This window comes from Chrysochloris asiatica, unplaced genomic scaffold (assembly GCF_000296735.1).
Source record: "Chrysochloris asiatica unplaced genomic scaffold, ChrAsi1.0 scaffold00163, whole genome shotgun sequence".
Taxonomy (NCBI): Eukaryota; Metazoa; Chordata; class Mammalia; order Afrosoricida; family Chrysochloridae; genus Chrysochloris; species Chrysochloris asiatica.
The window spans coordinates 7,704,298-7,711,565 of record NW_006408681.1 but is presented as its reverse complement, the minus strand read 5'-3'; the positions used below and the strand labels follow the sequence as shown (position 1 = coordinate 7,711,565).

The 7,268-nt window shown below is 40.6% G+C and overlaps 1 pseudogene; it reads right to left on the bottom strand.

The window, feature by feature from the left end:
* Positions 1-3,239: 3,239 nt before the first annotated feature.
* On the bottom strand, positions 3,240-4,321 carry LOC102829889 (annotated as a pseudogene).
* Positions 4,322-7,268: the final 2,947 nt, after the last annotated feature.

Sequence of the window (7,268 nt, the reverse complement as noted above, 5' to 3'; positions counted from 1 at the left end):
GGAGTTGTATTTTGAGGGCTTTCCAACCTGAGGGGCTCATCTTCGGTCAGTATAAGACAAAGCTCTGCTGCTATTCATAATGTTTTCATTGGCTAATCATTCAGAGGGATCCTGGTGTGACAATGCAAGTTAATGCTCTGGACTCCAAAGTCAGTTTGAGGTACAAGACCTGTGGTTCAAGGTCACCAGCCGCTCCTTGGAAACTATAAACAGGGTCGCTATGAGTTGATACTGATTCAATGGTACTTAACAACAACAACAAACATTCAGAACTGATTTGCCCCTCCTCCTTCTTAGACTTAGTCTGGAAGCTCCACTGAAACCTGTCCATTACTTACCTCGCATATAAAACACTGGTAGCATAGCATCCATCCTCACAGCAACATACAGTTACCATTGTTATTGTTGTTGTTAGGTGCCATCGAGTTGGTACTGACTCATAGTGACCATGTGTACAACAGAACAAAATACTGCCTGGTCCTGGGCCAACCTCACAACTATTGCCACACGTGAGCCCATTGATGCTGCTGCTTGGCCAGTCCATCTCGCTGGGGTCTTCCTTTGTTTCTCTGACCCTCCACCTTACCAAACATGATATCTTTCTCCAGTGACTGGTTCCTCCGGACAACATATCTGAAGTATGAGAGACGAAGTTTGGCCATTCTGGCCTCCAAGGAGCATTCTGGCTGCACTTCTTCCAACACAGATCTGTTCGTTCATTTGGAAGCCCATGCATGGCACTTTCAACATTCTCCTCCAACACCGTAACTCAAAAGCATCAATTCTTCTATGACCTTCCTTATTCGCTGTCCAGCTTTCACATGCATATGAGGTTTGAAAATACCATGGCTTTGCTCAAGTGCACCTTAGTCTTCAAGCTGACATATTTGCTTTTCAACACTTTAAAAGGTCTTGTGCAGCTGATTAGCCTAATGCAATACATCGTTTGATTTTTTGACTACTGCTTCCATGAGTGTTGGTAGTTGATCCAAGAAAGAATGAAGTCCTTGACAACTTCAATCTTTTTTACATTGATAAGAATGTTGTTTATTGGTCCAGTGGTGAGGATTTTGTTTTCAATACATTTAGATGCAATCCATACCGAAGGCTGTGCTCTTTGATCTTCATCAGTAAGTATTTTAAATCTTCTTCACTTTCAGCAAGAAAGGTTGTATTATCTGCATATTGCAGGTTGTTAACGAGTCTTCCTTCAATCCTGATGCCATGTTTTTCTTCATAGAACCCAGCTTCTCAAATTATTTGCTCAGCATACAGGTTGAATCAGTATGGTGAGAGAATACAACCCTGTTGCACACCTTTCTTAACTTTAAACCATTCAGTATTCCCATGTTCTATTTGAACAACTGCCTCTTGGTCCATGTATAGATTCCTCATGAGCACAATTAAGTGTTCAGGAATACTCATACTTTGTAATGTTTTCCATAGCTTGTCATGATCCACACAATTGAAAGCCTTTGCGTAGTCAATAAAGCACAGGTAAACATCTTTCTGATATATTCTCTGCTTTCAGCCAAGACTCATCGGATATCAGTCCACGTCCTCTTCTGAATACATCTTGAACCTCTGGAAGTTCTCTGTCAATGTATGCTTGCAGCCATTTCTGTATTCCCTTAAGTAAAACTTTACTTGTGTGGGATATCAAAGAGATTGTCTGTTGATCTGCATTCCTTTGGGTCACCTTTCTTTGGAATGGGCACACATATGGATCTCTTTCAGTCGGCTAGATAGTTGTCCTCCAAATTTCTAAGCACAGATGAATGAGTGCCTCTTGTGCTACCTTACTTTTTTGAAAGATTTCCATTTTTATTTCATCAATTCCTGGTGCCTTGTTCTTTGCCAATTCCTTAAATGCAACTTGGATTTCTTCTTTCAGTATCAATGGCTCTTGATCATATGCGGCCTCTTGAAATGGCTGAACATCAACCATTTCCTTTTAGTACAGTGATTCCGTGTATTCCTTCCATCTTCTTTTGCACCAAGAAAGTGGACACAAGCATTTAAATCCAAGCTTTACCAAAATGATTTAGTGAATGCAAAACATAAAACCCGCAAAGAACCACAGAAGTTAAAATACTGCCTACAAGCTACACTAGCAGTTTGTTGTGTGCACAAACTGTTGCAGTGACCTCTCTCCAGAAAAGCACTTCTCATTGCTATAAAAGTGCTTAAAACCTGAACATGAACACTATGCCCTTCTTATCATTTCTTCATAAAAGCAAAAATGGCAAAGCAATGTAGCCTAGTATTAGCTTGAGTTTTCCATGCAAAATGGTGCAAGATGTAAATTGAAACACCTTATACAGCAACTGTAGTAAACTTGGCAAACTAAAATTATACTTAAGTCTTATATCAAGAATTTCAAATGAATCTAACTCTGGACGTCTCACCACTAATTTTCAAGGACGTGTTTCCCATGATGATTTTAAGTATATTGTTGCTCACAAACCTTTGGATTGTGATGATTGTGTAAGCCAGATTCACCACTTAACCTTATGATGGAAGAAATCAGCACAACTAAGTCTCAACTGTGGCAACTTATATAAAAACTGGTATAAAAAGCACAAGACAGAGAAGCATCTGAAGTAATGCACTTTCATTTTTCCACATCATTTTATGGCCTTTGTGACTTGACTCTGTTGAAAATATCAACAAGCATGAACACAAGGTCATATATGTAGTTTTCATGTAAACAGTGAGAGAGGGCTGTTTATAGAATTCAACAGATTTAGTTAGTGTTGCTACTTTGTTCTAAGTGCTTGTTTTTATGAGGGGATGGCAGGATCATTTCAACACCAATTAGATCACTCCAGAAGCAGCCTGTCATCGTTCTCCCACAGGACTGCTGTTGGGTTCGAACTGCTGACAGCTCGATTAGCAGCTGAGTATTTAACCACTGTGCCACTAAGGTTCCCAAATCAGACATACTCTCATATAATGACTACTTTAAAAGAGTTCAGAAAATAAGTGGTGGAAGAGGACCATTGGCATGAACATAACTGCTAGTTACCTTTTGAAAAATGGCAAAAGGTAACTGTAAGTATTCATCTTCGATGGTTCAAAAAATGCCTGTATGGACGATGAAATCAACTTGATTTGAGTTTCCTGTAAAACAGAATGACAATCAAAAGTCTGAATTGAGGTTTCTAGCAACTGACAACAGTGAAAAGTTTAATAGGGAGATGCGAGAAGTATCAGGCAAGTAGTGAATCTTCTGGCGATTACGCTTGCATTTCAAATTCCTGGTGCACATTTCCAAAGCTGTGGTATTTAGCCAAGTACACCAGGACCCCCGTTGTGCAATGTCCATCACACTGCCTACAGAAACTGCCGTTGCAGATCCCACGACAAGGTGGGCAATGCCAGTTGGGATCCAGGACGACATCCTTGACCTCTTTTCCATAGCGGTTCAGAAGGCAGGGACCACATAACTGGCCTCGAACACCCCAACATCTGGGTTTCTGCAATTTTTTTTTGGTATCAACCATTTCTTGGCAACAATGATGACAGGTAGATCTCAATGAACAGTTTTAGGTCTTCTCTCAGGAGTTGCTGCAGATGTTCTCCAGCTCTTCCTCTGTAATTTCTTCCACTGGGTGGATTACATGAAGAAGGGTCATGGGCCCTGGGCGACAGTTTCTGGGCATGCCATCTTCGTTCATGTAGTCACCCATGATCTTCCTCTTTCTCACCAACAAGTACTTGCCATTCTCCTCCTCCTCTGTGGGCAGAGCATCCGGGAACCCCAGAATCCCAGACATAGACCAGGTCAAAGGACGATTCTCTGTTCAGGGTTTTTTCTGGAAGCAGCACCTGGGAATGTACATCTTCAGAGTGTCATTGATTGTGAACTGTGAACTGGAGGGGAACATCTTCCAGGGAATGAGCCAGGGAAGGATTCTAATTCTGACATTAGTTTTGCAAGCATGGCTTTGTTCTGTTTTATATTTATAGCCCCTTTCTCCAGAAAATCCATGCCTTTTCTTCTGAATCAGAGCTGGCATCAGTCACAGAATTCTCTGAGGACTGGGAAGGAATGGTCTTTTCCTTGGTCGCTGTCCTAGTATTTCGTCTTGGAAACATCATTGCCATGTGCAGGGACCAGGAATGCCTGATCTGACTGCGGGTTTTATCTACCCTCTTGGTCAGCCTGGGGTTTTGTGTTTGCAAAATTATCAGAAGCAAAGCTGTCACAACTATGATCAGAGGATGACAAGGGTTCCATGGAAATCAACTTCACATATCTGAATTTCTTGAAGTTCTGTACTCTGAGATTCTTGTGCAGCACACGTCCAGTGTCCATGCTGACTGTGGAAGCCCAGAGCCCAGATACCTGAGTAGCCATGCGCTCCTCTGTGCCACAAAGCTGGATGAGCAGGACCCGCACCGCGGGAGGTAGGGAGCCCCTTCCATCTTCTTTTGATGCTTTCTGCATCAATCAGCACCTTGCCAAGAGAATCCTTCAGTAACGAAAGTCGAGGCCTGATTTTTTTCTTCTTTTCTCCCAGCTTGAGAATTGCTGAGTGTGTTCTTCCTTTTTGGTTTTCTGACTCCAGATTGTTGCACATTTGACTTTGTCTTCTCAAGCTGACCTTTGAAATTTTCTGTTCAGCTCTTAGACCTTCTCATTTCTTCCATTTGCTTTAGCAGCTCTAAGCCAGAGAACAAGTTTCAGTGTCTCTTCTGACAATCATTTTGATCTTTTCCTTCTTTCTTATCTTCTTAATGACTTTTTGTTTTCTTCATGTATGATATTCTTGATGTCATCCCACAACTCTCTAGTCTTCGGTCTTTGGTGTTTAATGTACCAAATCTATTCTTTAGATAATCTCTAAATTCAGGTGGGATATATTCAAGGTCATATTTTGGCTCTCGAGGACTTGTTTTCATTTTCTTCAGCTTCAGTTTGAATTTGCATATGAATATTGATGGTCTGTTTCACAATCTGCCCCTGGCCTTGTTTTGACTGATGATATAGAGCTTTTCCATCATCTCTTTCTGCAGATGTAGTCAGTTTGATTTCTATGTATTCCATCTGGTGAGGTACATGTGTATAGTCATCTCTTATGCTGTCTAAAGAAGGTATTTGAAACGAACAAATCACTGATTTTGCAGAATTCTATCATCGATCTCCAGAATCATTTCTATCACCAAGGCCATATTTTCCAACTACTGGTCCTTCCTCTTTGCTCCCAACCTTTGCATTCCAATCACCAGTAATGATCAATACCTCTTGATTGCATGTTTGATCAATTTCAGATTGAAGAAGTTGGTAGAATTCTTCTATTTCATTTTCACTGGCTTTAGTGATTGGTGCGTAAATTTGAATAATGTTATTAACTGGTCTTCCCTGTAGGCGCATGGATATTATTCTATCACAGACAGCGTTGTACCTCATGACTGATCTGGATATGTTCTTTTTGACAATGAATGCAACACAATTCCTCTTCAATTTGTCATTCCTGGCATAGTAAATCATGTGGTTGTCAGATTCAAAATGGCCAATACCAGTCCATTTCAGCTCACTAATGCCTAAGATATTGATGTTTATGCGTTCCATTTCATTTTTGACAATTTCCAATTTTCTTAGCTTCATACTTCGTACATTCCATGTTCTGATTATTGCTGGATGTTTACAGCTGTTTTTCTTCATTTTGAGTTGTCCCCCATCAGCAAATGAAGATCCAGCGGGTTTTTCTCCCACGGGCTTTACTCCATTAGTGTCATCATGGTCAACTCTACTTTGAGGAGGCAGCTCTTCCCCAGTCACATTTTGAGTGCCTTCCAACCTGAGGGGCTCATTTTCTGGAACTATATCTGACAGTGTTTCTCTGCTATTCATAAGGTTTTCAGTAACTAAATATTTGGAAGTATTTCGTCACTCCTTCTTCCTTGTCTGTCTTTGTCTGTAAGCTCATCTGAAACCTGTCTACAATGGGAGACCCTCCACAGTATGACAAACTGACAGACGAGTTAGCATAGTACGACAAAATCACAGAGTATCCCTCTATAGTTGTTGTTGTTGTTGTTGTTAAGTGCCATCTAGTCAGTTCCATCTCATAGTGACCCTTCATAGAGTTTCTGAAGTTTTGCATCTTTGTGGGAGTAGAAAGCTGCATCTTCTCCCCACCATGTTGGTGGTCCTGGGGTGTACTGTAGGCTCATTTCTGAATCATAGTGACCCTGCATAGGGTTTCCGAGGCTGTAATCAGCACCAGATAGCCTCATCTTTCTCCCATGGAACAGCTGTTAGTTTCTAACTGCTGAATTTGAGGTTAATAGCCCGACTTGTACCACTATACTACCAGAGCTCCTGTTTCCCACCTAAATAAATATTAGTTTTTAATTATAATGAACAAAATTTAATGGCATTTACTCTACACTTGAGCATTGTTCCAAGAACTTGAAATACATTAACTTGTTTAATTTCCCCATCATAAATGGCATGAAGCCAATATTATTATTATTTCCATTTTATAGGTGAATAAACTGAGACCTAGAGAGATTACTCCTGAAGATGAAAGCCACTAATTAGAAGAAATCAAAGAGTGTAGCTTCAGAGTCTGTACTCTTAACTAGTATTACCATTGCTACTATCTGTGCTTATTAAGATCCCTATGTATTTTTTTACTGTGGTATGCAGAATAAAGCTCTCCCAAAGATGGCCATGTCTTAATCGCTGGAACCTGAGTAAATTATATTACCTGGCAAAATGGATTTTGTAGATGAAATCACTCTGATGGTTTAAGTAAGAGTAGTCTGGATTATCTGGGTAAACTTAATGTAATTTATGAGCCCTTCAAATCAGAGAACTGTCTCCAGCTGAAGGAGTCAGAGGGCTGCAGTAGACAGAGAAACCTGAGATGCCTAGTGCAATGATGGACTTGGTCCTGTAGTACTGGAGGGGTCACATGGAAAGTATAGGAAGGAAATCTGCCAATCTCTAAGACTAGCTCCCACTTGACAGTTGGCAAGGACACTTGTTACTTCAGTCCTATAACTGATAGGAATTGATTCTAGTCAACAAACTTAAGGATCTTGGAAAAGGATTATTTCCAGAGCCTTCAGAAAGAGAAGCAGCCCTACCAACAGCATGATTTGGGCCTTGTGAAACTAAGAAAAGAATGATCTGAGTCATACTGTGTCCTGTAGAACAGTGAGATAATAAATTGGTGTTGTTTGAAGCTGAGAAATTTGTGGTAATTTCTTATGTCAGCCCACCTGCCCCCACCAAAAAAAAAAAAAAAGAG